The sequence below is a fragment of the Carlito syrichta genome, unplaced genomic scaffold (genome assembly GCF_000164805.1).
Source record: "Carlito syrichta isolate Samal-C Ts95f unplaced genomic scaffold, Tarsius_syrichta-2.0.1 Scaffold309276, whole genome shotgun sequence".
Classification (NCBI taxonomy): domain Eukaryota; kingdom Metazoa; phylum Chordata; class Mammalia; order Primates; family Tarsiidae; genus Carlito; species Carlito syrichta.
In genome coordinates, this window is record NW_007253372.1 from 570,557 (window position 1) to 582,386 (window position 11,830).

Here is an 11,830-nt window from a genome sequence, read left to right on the forward strand (position 1 = left end):
GCCCAGGCGGGTCTCGAACCCGCGGGCTCAGGCAATCCACTCACCTCAGCCTCCCAAAGGCGCGGGATTACAGGCTGAGCCACCGAGCCCGGCTTCCTTCCATGTTTTACATTCCCCTTCTCCAACAGAGAAAAGTCTAGCCCCCATTATCACTTGTATGTTTACCTGTTTGCCCAATCACAGAACTGCCAGAATTGTTTGTCGACACCATTGTGAAAGTCAGTTATACTAATAGAGTTCACTATTTGCTTTTTAGAGTAAAAAGTACATATAGTAAAATATACACATCTTTTCAATTCAGTGAGTTTCGATAAATGCCTGCCTTCATGGTACTCACATTGGTATTAAGATACAGAAAGTTTTATCATTGCCAGAAGTTTCTTCTTGCCTCATCCTGGTAAATTTTGTTACCCAATAGGTTAGTGTATCCTCGTGGAGAAATTCATATATGTGAAATCATACAGGGTGAATCCTTTTGTGTCCAGTTTAATTTGTTCAGTCACTTATCCTCTGAAAGAGGCATTCGTGTTGTCATATGGACCCATAGTTATTTTTTTTCATTTTTATCACTTAGTATTATTCCATTGCATGTTTATAGGAAAATATCTTACCTATTCTTTGGTTGATAGGCAGTTGAATTATTTCCAGTTTTGAACTACTATGAATACATCTACTATTAACATTACCTATAAATTCTTGTGCAAAATGCATTCTCATTTTCCTTGGGTAAATTCCTAGGAGAACTGATGGATGATCAGGAGATATATGCTATGCTTAAAAAAAAAGATAAACGAACAGGTTTCCGATTGATTGTCCCATTTTTCACTCCATTATCAGTGTAGGAGAAACACCGTACTCTATGTCCTTGACTATCGAAATTGTTGGTCTTTTGTTAATTAAACCATTTTGCTAAAAACGGAGTGGTATTTCTTTAGGGTGATGTATTTCCAGCTAACCGATGGTTCTGAGTTTTGTTTTGTTTTGTTTTGCTTATTGGCAATATATATTTCTTTGTGGAATCTCTGTTCAGGTGGGGTTTATTTCTTTGAATTGTTCATATTTTCATTATTAAATTATAGGATACACGCTTTTTGTCCTTTGCCAGATCTACCCTGATGTCAAAAAGATATTATCTTAGGTTTTCTTCTAGAAGCTTTATAAGCTTAGCTTCTAAAAGTAGGTCTATGACTCATCTCAAATTAACTTTTGCATTTAGCATGCGGCAGAAGGCAAAGGGTTTTTTTAGGGGAGGGTGGGGTTGGTCCAGCTGCATTTATTGAAATTCTTCAGTCTCGTGACCAAAATCAATTGATTGTATAATTTTGAATGTATTTCTGTACTCTGTTTTATTTAACTGTTATTTTATAAATATTGCATTGTCTGATAGTTCTAGCTTTATAGTTAGTCTTGAAGTTAGGGAATGTAAGCCCTCCTCCTACGTTGAATTATTTTCCTTTTCCTTTTTTTTTTTTTTTTTTAGTTGGAGTCTCACTCTGTCGCCCAGACTGGAGTGCAGTGGCCGCTCCCGGCCACCGCAGCCTCGCATGCTGGGCTCCGGTGATCCTTCCACCTCAGCCTTCCGCGTAGCCGGAATTACAGGCATGCACTACCACGCCCGGCTGATTTTTTGATTTATTGTACAGATGAGGTCTCGCTGCCCAGGTGGGTCTCGAATCAAGTTTTTTTTAACTCTCCTAGATCATTTGTACTTCCACATACATTTTAGAATCAGCTTATCAATTTTTAAAATAAAGAACATATTGGAATTATGGTTGGGCTTGTGTTGAATCTGCATGTCAACATGGAAAGAATTGACATCTTTACAATATTGAGCCTTCTAATCCATGAACATAATCTATCTCCCCACCCCATTTATTATAGTTTCCTTAATTTCTCTCTTTAATCTTTTGTGAATTCTGTGTAGAGGTTTTGTTTTGTTTGTATTGTTCAGTTTAACCTTAAGTATTTTATTGTTCGGTGCTATAGTGAATGAATCTTTTAAAGTATCATTTTAACCCTGTATACTGTGACCTTGTTAAATTCACTATGTGGTCTAGTGGGTGTTTTGAATATTCTTCAGTAGTTACTACACAATCATGTCACTTGAAAATACTGACAGTTTAAATTTTTACTTTCTAATCTTTATGCCTTTTGTTTGAATTATTGCTCTTTCTAACTTTCTGTTAAACTTCCAGTCCAATGTGGACTAGAAGTGGTGGGAAAGAATATCCTTGCCTTGATCATTGTCTTAGAGAGAAAGCACATATTACTAAAAACAAAATGTGGGTCTCTTTATATTTTATGATCCTTCTAGAGTATTCATGCCAGTCATTTCTGTGCTGTTTCTGTATTAGTACATGTGCTTCCAAAACAAGTACACACTTTCTCTGAAAAGATGTGACATCGTTGAAGTCAGACTTCATAATTGAATTATCTTTCTAGTCTAGGCACCTAACATAATGCCTTAAACACTCAAGAATTGCAGTAAGTGGTTTTTTGAACCAATACATGAAAAGGGACATTTTAAAAAAGATTGTTTTGTAGAGACAACTTTAATAAGAATATAGGATCCTATTTCCCAGAGAGGCATTCTATATAATACTAATTCTGAGAGAAAATAACATGTGTTCACTTAAAAAAAAAATTAGCAAATAAATTTGGAAGTTCTGGATCAAAACAGGAGAAATATTTATCTACATAATAAGAGTAGACAATTTATATTGACACTCATTTGGAAAAATTTTTAAAAATATTTTTCTGTAACTAAGTTTCTTTCTGATCCTCATTGGCAAAGATGGTTGGAAAATTATGTAAGTTTTATAGTTAAGGATACTTGATCTTTTCCAGTACAAAATTTCCTCATTTAGGTAATTTAACTCCTCCTGGCGGTTGTCACCATTTCCTTTCCGAAATTATGTTTCTGAGGCAAATGTGTTCTGGGGCTTGTTCTTCTTGACCTCTGACTGAGATGCAGCTTGTCTCTCTTTACTCTGGGCAAGGCAATGGACTTTTTTTCCTACTATTTTTGCTGTTCCAGACAAGTCGCTGTGCAAGTGATTGTAATAGGCATAACTCATTACCCATCTCAGCAAATCAAATCCTCAAGGCACCTATTCTTGGTATGGGTTGAACTGTATCCCCTCAAAATTCATATGATGAAATCTACACTCCTAGTCATTCAGAATGTGATGTTATTTTAAAATAGAGTTGTTGCTAATGCAATTAGTTAAAATGAGGTTATTAGGAAGCATCCTAATCCAATGTGACTGTGTCTTTATTTTTTAAAAAGATGTGGGGGATTTGGAGAAAGACATGCACAGGGACTATTCCATGTGAAGGTGAAGGCAGCATTGAGTTGATGTTTCTTCAAGCCAAAGAACACCAAACTAGCCAGCAAACCACCAGAAGCTAGAAGAGAAGCATGAGACAGATTCTCCTTCATAGCCTTCACAAGGACCCAAACCTACGTACACCATGATCTTGACTTCCAGCTTCCAGAAGCCTGAAAGAATGCATTTCTATTGTTTAAGTCAATTGGTTTGTGGTACTTTGTTATGGCAGCTCTAGTAAGCTAATATGTTCATCCTAACTTCTGGGTCTTATGCTTATACTTGGCTCGTCGACACTCTGAACCTTCTGCTTTTCAGCTGTCTCTTCTGCTTCTTGCTTAAACTGTCCACTCCTCTTCATCTCATGTGTGATCCCTCGGACATTCACTATGTTGGCCCATGGCAGATCCACCGTCTTTTACTTCTCAGTGATTCCAGTTGGAAGAAAGTGTAGATCCCTTCTACACCACATCACTGTCAAGGGAGATTCCACTGGCAAAATTCCCTGCTGCTCCTCTGTCGAAATTCATATATAATCTTTTCTATTCCACCGTGGCCATCTTGTATTAGCATAAGAGAGAATCTTGCAAATCAGTCTTCTTTCAAAGTTCCAGGTGGGAAGGGGAGTTGCATGCAACCCAGAGGTTTAACTTCCCTTTCAGCTTGCCTGGGGGTTTTCCTTTTACCTCTCCTGTGCCCCTTGGCTCACAGTAGATGGGGGTTGGTCACCAGATTTCTGGAGTATCCAGGCTGCCTCTGTGTGTCATGCTTAATCCCAGTGTCTCTTCTTCCTCTCATGAGAGATATCATCTTCCTTTCTCTGCCCGGTAGACATTCATTCCCCATACGGCTTTCTGATTTTCCTCTCAGCATTGTTCTTGGTAAAATTTAGTGATTTATGACTTCACCAAGCCTGAACTATGATATGTCAAAGATCTTTAGGAATTTAAAGGTCCGTATTTCAGTCAAGCCAGAATTTCAAGAATTTCTTGAGCCCTGGTCTCCAGTCTTTTGGAAGGTAAATATTGGCTCTTTCTCTTCTAATTCCTGCTATAAATATCCTGATTATCCCCCAGGCACCAGGTGCCTCAGAATAAACCAGGTGGTGATCATAGGTAATGCAGAAAAGACTACATATTACTATCTTTATGTTATTCAAGACTTCTCAAAGTTCTTCATGGGCTGGGAAGTTTTAAGACTCTACAAATGTGGAGGGTATGGTATATATTGTATTCTACAATTTATTTGAACACAGGTTCTTTTTGTTTAAAGGGCATCTGGCTGGACTAATATCCCATTGGAAATGAACTGGAGAGTAAAGAGGTGCATTGTAAAACAGGAAAAATTAGAATAAGGGGCATGAGGTAAGAGGCTACATCATTCATCCAAAAAAGAAGTGAGGGAGATCTGAACTGGAAAAAAGGCAGTGATCATGAGATTCAACAAGGACTTAGATTTATTATTTAGTATCTATAAACGATATGCTATAAACTCACTCTAATGAAGTGGGATTCCAGATGTTTCTGACAATGCTTTGTAAATTCTCAAATTTCATGAAAACAACTGGGTGAAAATCAGATGCACATGTATTTGAAATAGATGTTTATTAAATTGACATGGAAAGAAACCATTTCTTTTGGACTGGCATTTAAGGGAAAATGTTTAAAGACATTCAGTTATGTTTTATCCTGCCCCTCTTAGTTCATGAAAGATATCCTTATCTTAGTTCATGAAAGGTATCCTTTGATTTCTCAAGATCTTTTAAAACAGATCTACCATTGTAATGAGAAAAATGGGAAAAAAATTCCCCACATTGCTAACCAGTGAAATTTTGGATCAAAAGCAATTTTAAAGTTTTAAGCACTAAATATATTTAAACAACTCACTGGAATATCTTTCATGGACTTCCACTGATTTATACTTTACTCTAGGACTAGTATGTTGTATTTTTTGTAATATAATTTGAGCACAAGAGGAAAAATGTTGGTAAATTTAGTCATAAAATTGCTCTAGTTAATGTTAAATATGGTATAAGTTATTGCATCTATTTAGGCTTCATAGAATAAAACTGACTCATCAGAATAGACCTGGTAACTTTTAGCTAAAAACGATGATATTGCCACACTTCTTTTTAGCAAGAAAGGTAAAACAATTGGATAGAAATGACCAATAAGATCTGCTCCAGAGCCAGGCTAGGTGGCTCAGCCTATAATCCCGTGCCTTTGGGAGGCTGAGGTGAGTGGATTGCCTGAGCCCGCGGGTTCAAGACCTGCCTGGGCAGTGAGAACTCATCTCACAATAAATCAAAAAATCAGCCGGGCGTGGTAGCACATGCCTGTAATTCCGGCTACTTGGAAGGCTGAGGTGGAAGGATCGCCGGAGCCCAGCAGGTCAAGGCTGTGGTGGCTGGGAGCGGCCACTGCACTCCAGTCTGGGCAACAGAGTGAGACTCCAAAAAAAAAAAAAAAAAGTCTTCTTTTTCTATATGATAGATTCCTGGAAACAAAGGATTATTTGTTTTTTCTTTGTTTTTCCACCCCTCATTTCTGGTTTGAACTTGTGACTTACTTTGACCAACGGAATGCAGTGGAAGTGCCATCATCCCAGTCACAGGCCTAGGTTTGATGCTGCCATGGCAATTCCACTTTCTGCAGAAACTCTTTCCAGGCTCCATGTGAACAAGTCTCAGTTAACCTGCTGGATGGCGAAAGACTGCATGGTGATCCCACGTGCCATCCCAGTTGAAGCCTTCCTTGATCAGTCAGCCATAACTGACTCAGGACATGGGTGAGACCAGCTGAAATCACAACTGTCCCAACAAGGCCCCACCCAAATTACCAGCCTACAGAATTGTGGGATAAATAGATGGTGGTTGTTTTAAGCTGCCACGCTCTGGGGTAGTTGGTTATTCAGCAGCTAACTCAGTGGTTCAGATTGTTTCTCTCTCAACTATTTTAATCACTGCTCTGTGTTCTTCTTCGTTCCTTTCTACTCTCATCCTACCTACACATTGCTTTCAATTTAATTTCTTAAAAACTTTTCTTGTCTTATTAATTCCTATTCAAAGAACCTTCAAAGGCTCCTGCTTGCCCATACAATAAAGTCTCAATAACTTTAATCTAAGGTTTAAGGCCTTTTGTGATTTCTCCGCAAGGTAAATTTGAAACAGAAGTTTCTGCTAATTTTTTTTTCATTCACCCTTCAGTGATTTTTGCCAAAATGAGCTAAAAATTTGCCAATTTTTTGCCAAAATGAGCTAAAAATTTGCCAAAAGTCCTTGACCATGAGACACTATCAATGGAGAAGTCCAACATTCGTTTGATACACATCTTACTCCACAGTCTTACAAACGGCAAATGTCTTCCAAAATTGATTTAAAGATAACTTATGGTTTTATAGACATTAAAATATGAGAAGGCAATGGGACTGAGAAATGAGAAAGCAGAGTCCTCCTTGGTTTCCACATCCCGTGTTCTCTGTCATTCTTCTCTGTCTAGAACATTCCCTTTGCTTTCCGAGCTCCAAGTCAACATATCAAATGATCCTACTTATCTATAAACATTTGCAGGCTGGGCCTAGTGGTTCACAGCTGTAATCCCAATACTCTGGGAGGTCGAGGCAGGAGGATGGTTTGAGCCCAGGAATTCAAGACCAGCCTAGGCAGCAGAGTGAGATCTCCTCTCTACAAAAAAAAAAAAAATAGCCAGGCATGGTGGCGCATGCCTGTAGTCCCAGATACTCAGGAGGCTGAGGCAGAAAGACCACTTGAGCTGGGTGGTCGAGGTTGCGGTGAACAGTGATTGTTCCACTGCACTACAGCCTGGGTGACAGGGTGCTACGCCGGTTCAAAAATAAATACATACATAAAAATAAAAACCTATGCAATGTCTCCCCACCTAGAAATAATTGAGGAACTTCCTCTTTACTCGGCTAAATGTAATCACTCCTACATGAACTTCCTAGATATTGATTAGAACCACCCATAGGCACTTCCCGCCGTGAATAGGCAACGTTTTTTTCTTTGCTGTCAGAATGAAGGCTGCTTGAGGACAAATCGGCATTCATTGATTATTTTATGCCATCTTTTTGTCTCTCCAAACCAAAACTCTAAGTACAATGTCTACTTCACACTGCCCAATATATATTTTGTGAAAAATAAATCAATGAAAACCACACATTTAATGAGCCGCAGGTTCCTCACCCTTCATTTTCATTCTGTCACTAATTAACCACATGACCTTAGACAATTTACTTAACTTCCTAGGGCCAATGCCTCAAATGACATAATAGATGAGATAATGGGTGAATACTCCGTATAAGCTGTGAGATCAGTTTTACGTATGAGCACTGTTTCCTCTTCTGGAACATGAGGCTGTTGAACTTGACCTATTTTTGAAAAATCACCTCTAAGTAGCATTCCACAATGGCCTGATAGCCAGTTACTGCTCTTGTTTTAGTGTGTTGGTTCAAAGTGTGAGGCGACTTACAAAACCAAGCACAGAACTTGCTTCTTAAAAAGCTTATCTTGCTAGTGGACGCACTAGCGGAGATCCTTACCGTGATTATCATTCCAGATAGCTTTGTACCACGTGAACAGGTCAAAAGAGACCAGAGTATTATGAACCAAGGCTAATCAGGCCCATCTCCTGCACTCTGAGACCAAAGGACCGTTCTCACAAAGGAAGAGGTAGATGTTATTACAGCAATATAAATCACTCAAGAGTTTGCTTCAAAACTTTTTTTATTAACTAAAACTTTTATTAATAAAAGTAGATTAAAAACATATTAAGAGTTCAATATTTTAAAGAATCACCCTCAGGAAACAGGCATCTGGTGACTGGGGTTGGAGGGAATGATATGCCATAATTAACGTGAACTCTACAGAGTCCTGAACCCCACATCTCTGCATCGCGATGGATTTTCCAGTTTGGTTCAATACAATTCAGTTCACTTTGATTTGATTCTATTTATATTTGTTTAAATTCAAGGTTGCCTTCGATATTGTGGAAAGAAGGCTGGCTTTATCTCAGATTTTAGAATTCCCAAACGTCCACATTGACTACCGTTTGTAGGATGTTTGGCAACCTACTTAACCTCTCTAGACCTTAATTTCTTCATAATCTTCAAAATGAGGATGATATTAGCCACCTCATCGTATAGAAAAGCTCTCCAGTACAACGATCATATCATCTTCCTCCCCCTCTTTCAATTCATGTCAGTTCAATTTGACTTAATTCAACAAACATCAACAGTTTATCAACTACAATGCTAGGAACAACAACGGATGATGGTAGCATCATTGCAAATGTAGGCTTCTGGGAAGCCCCCGCAACTGAAAAGCTCATTCCTGGGAAAATATGTATTATTTGATTAAGTAAGGGATTAGACATGGTTGTGTTTTATCCAGTGGATTGATTCATGTTTAGTTCTGTGGGAAGATCACAAAGGAAAGTCCAGTGTTTTCTTCCTAAAAATCTGGCGTCTACATCCTACTCTTTCTATAGAGACGAGTGTTTCCTTGAATTTTAGAAAGGCAGCAGCCTGCCACCACCAGGTCTGGACTGGCCTCACTGGAGGGCCCATGTGGGTAAGCATTGCTGTGGGTGAATGGCCTCTGACCCTCTTACACCCCACTTTCTGCTCAGCTCTCTTGCTTTTCCGACCACTGTTGTGATGACCAGCCCCACGTGATCTCAAATATATGGGACCCAGAAGTGTGAATGAATTACAGGGCCGATAGAGCAATTACTCTCTCTTCTATCCTCAGGCAAACGGGTCTGAGATGCAGTCTTATAAGGATTCCCAGAAAGTCCCATGGGATGAGCAGGGGTCATGGAACAGGGGCCAACTTCACCACCCATCCTTGTCTTCACTCCTTCCCTGGTTCATTCTGCCTGACCCTCAGTCTTGCATCCTCACACCACTTTGGGGCAGCGTCAGCTAAGAAGGAGGTCATACGGTAATTTTAAAGCTTGGAACTCCTCCTTACTCCATAACTTTGGATAGGGTAAACTGGGAAGGGTGGTTTAGTTTGCACAAGAGACCAGTGAGACCCTAGGAAAGAAAAAGTTGAAGCGTCCTTCTCCGGGGTGGGGCTTGGGAGGGGGCCGTCAAAGTTATGAGAATGACTCTGATACATCGAGATGGTGCCAAGCAAGATTGGTCAGCAGCAGAAGACACTCAAGCTCCCTCATGTGAATTTGCCCTAAGAGTAGAGGTGGATCTCAGCCGTCAACCTAGGCTGGGGTTGAGGACAATGTGAGGGTGAGTTGGGAAATGTCATCTAACCCGGACTTTGCAAATACACTTGGGGCAAGTTCCCTGTGCATGTGAATAGGATCTAGGCAATTGTAGAAAATGGGATCCCAGTCCCCAGACAGTATAGACAGATGAAAGAGTAGCCCTGACAGGAAGTGCTTGTTTCTTAACTGTCCTATAAGCTGCTGTGTGGGCCGCAGTGTCAGCTCTTGTGCGTGCGGCCAGTAGGTGATAGGAAGTGTTTCCTAAGGCATGTGCTATGGGTAACATGAGATTCTGCAGGTCTTTTCTGCCGGAGACCTTTGACGCGAGGGCTGGACCTGAGAACAGGCCAGAATAACACAGTTGCTACTGCTGGGATGAAGGCATCCTCACCCAAGGCTGGGCTGGGAATTCAGATGGCTCGGGGCAGCAGAGACCTGCGACGAGATGACTGAGGTGGACTGGGCCAGAAGGAGGTGAGACGGGCTTGTGAGAGTCAAGATAGAAGCTGGACTCGCAAAATGAGTCTTGTAGGCTTTGCATAAGGATCGCAGACAATAGTGTCAGGATCACAATTGGGTGAATCATGACCCACATACCGTAGGCTCTTCTGAGTCGCACTGAAAAGCAAACAGACAAAAATCTCGGCACGCTTCTGATCCTCCTGGTGACTCAGATGGGAAGATGAAGCTATTTTGGCAGGAGCCTCTGACCGTCACTATGTCTTGACTTTTGGCTATGGTGACTCTGAGCTGTGTGCACGTAGCTAATCCAGAAGTGCATTTCCTAGAATCCCCTCCCCTCTGTGACTCCAGGCTGTGGGTGGCCATGAGGTAGTCCTGCTTGAGGCTGGAAGGCAGGAGTGAAACCCTCATCATCCTGATGCCTGCAGGGCTACCGTGGGGTCAGGAGGGTTGGTCGTCCTCGCTGTGTTGGTTCACCTAGTGGCTGTGGCCAGTGGCTGAGCCCTGCTCTTCCAGTCCCAGCGGGGCCTCCCCTTTTGGCTTCTCTGACCGCTGGACTAGGATCCCGCTTCTCTGCAATGACAAGGGGGTTGGCTTCCCTGGCAGGACCCCGGTCTCCGAGTTGGAGGTGCAGAGGTGAGCTCCAGGTGACCTCAGAGGTTCCAGCAGGTCCTGTTCCCCCTTCCTTGTGCACAGCCAGTCCTGGTGATATCAGACCCTGCAGCCACTGTTTCTCCAGCTCCCATGATGCTGTGTGGTGAGATCCCTGTGAGAAGCCCCTCCTGGAAACTCTGCTCGGTACCCCTGCCTGGTACCATGGCCAAAAACAGCAACTTATCTTTCACACTCTGGGCAAGAGATGCTTCCACCCGTCTAGGTCCGATGGTTCCTGGGCTGTGAGGAGCATGGGTGGGGAGGGGACAGGGGAGAACGGTGTGGTATGGGCCGAGAAGGTTCACCGGAAGTGTCCCCAATGTAAATGCAGCAGCATGCCTGACACCCTGTCAAAACACAGCATTGGGTCTCTTCAGGGAGTGAGGAGAAGCGAGGAAGGTGAGGGGACACTGGTCAGTTCAGGCCTCAGAAGGGGGAGGCGGCATGTCCCTCGAACCCACTGTCATCAGGCAAGAGGGACGCCGGCCACGATTGCTGGGTCTGGTCTCACGAAGACGTGGAAATTCAAGTTCTTAGACGACATTTCCCCAATTTTAAATGCCGATAACAACCAAAAAGTAGTAATAACTTTAGGAAAAAAAAAATCGACATCTCAACCTAACTAATTCTGTCTGGGGGCCAGGTTAGGCCCAGGTTATCATGACTCGGGGTCAGATCTGTGTGTTCAAATTTCAGCTCCTGGGTGTACTCGCGACTTCTTTTTTAATTTGTTTAAATTTGCTTAATTTTTGAACAAATGTCCGTCACTTGAGGTACAAATGGTTTTTGATTACATGGATGCATCATACATGGTTGCATTGTACAGCGGCAAAGAAGTCTGGGCTTCAAGTGTACCGTCCATCCTTACCTGTGCACCTTGTGCCCGATGGGTGAGTCTTCAACCTCCAGCCCCTCCGCCCTACCCTTCTGAGTCGCCAGTGTCCATTACGCCATTCCTATGTCTTTGAGGATTCTTAGTTTGGCTCCCACCCATACACGAGGACACGCGGCGTTTGGGTTTCTGTTTCTGTGTTAGTTTGCTTCAGACAATGTTCTTCCATTCCATTCAAGTTGCTGCAAAAGACGTTATTTCGTTCCTTTCCATGGCTGAAAGACATTCCATAGTGTGTGTGTGTGTGTGTG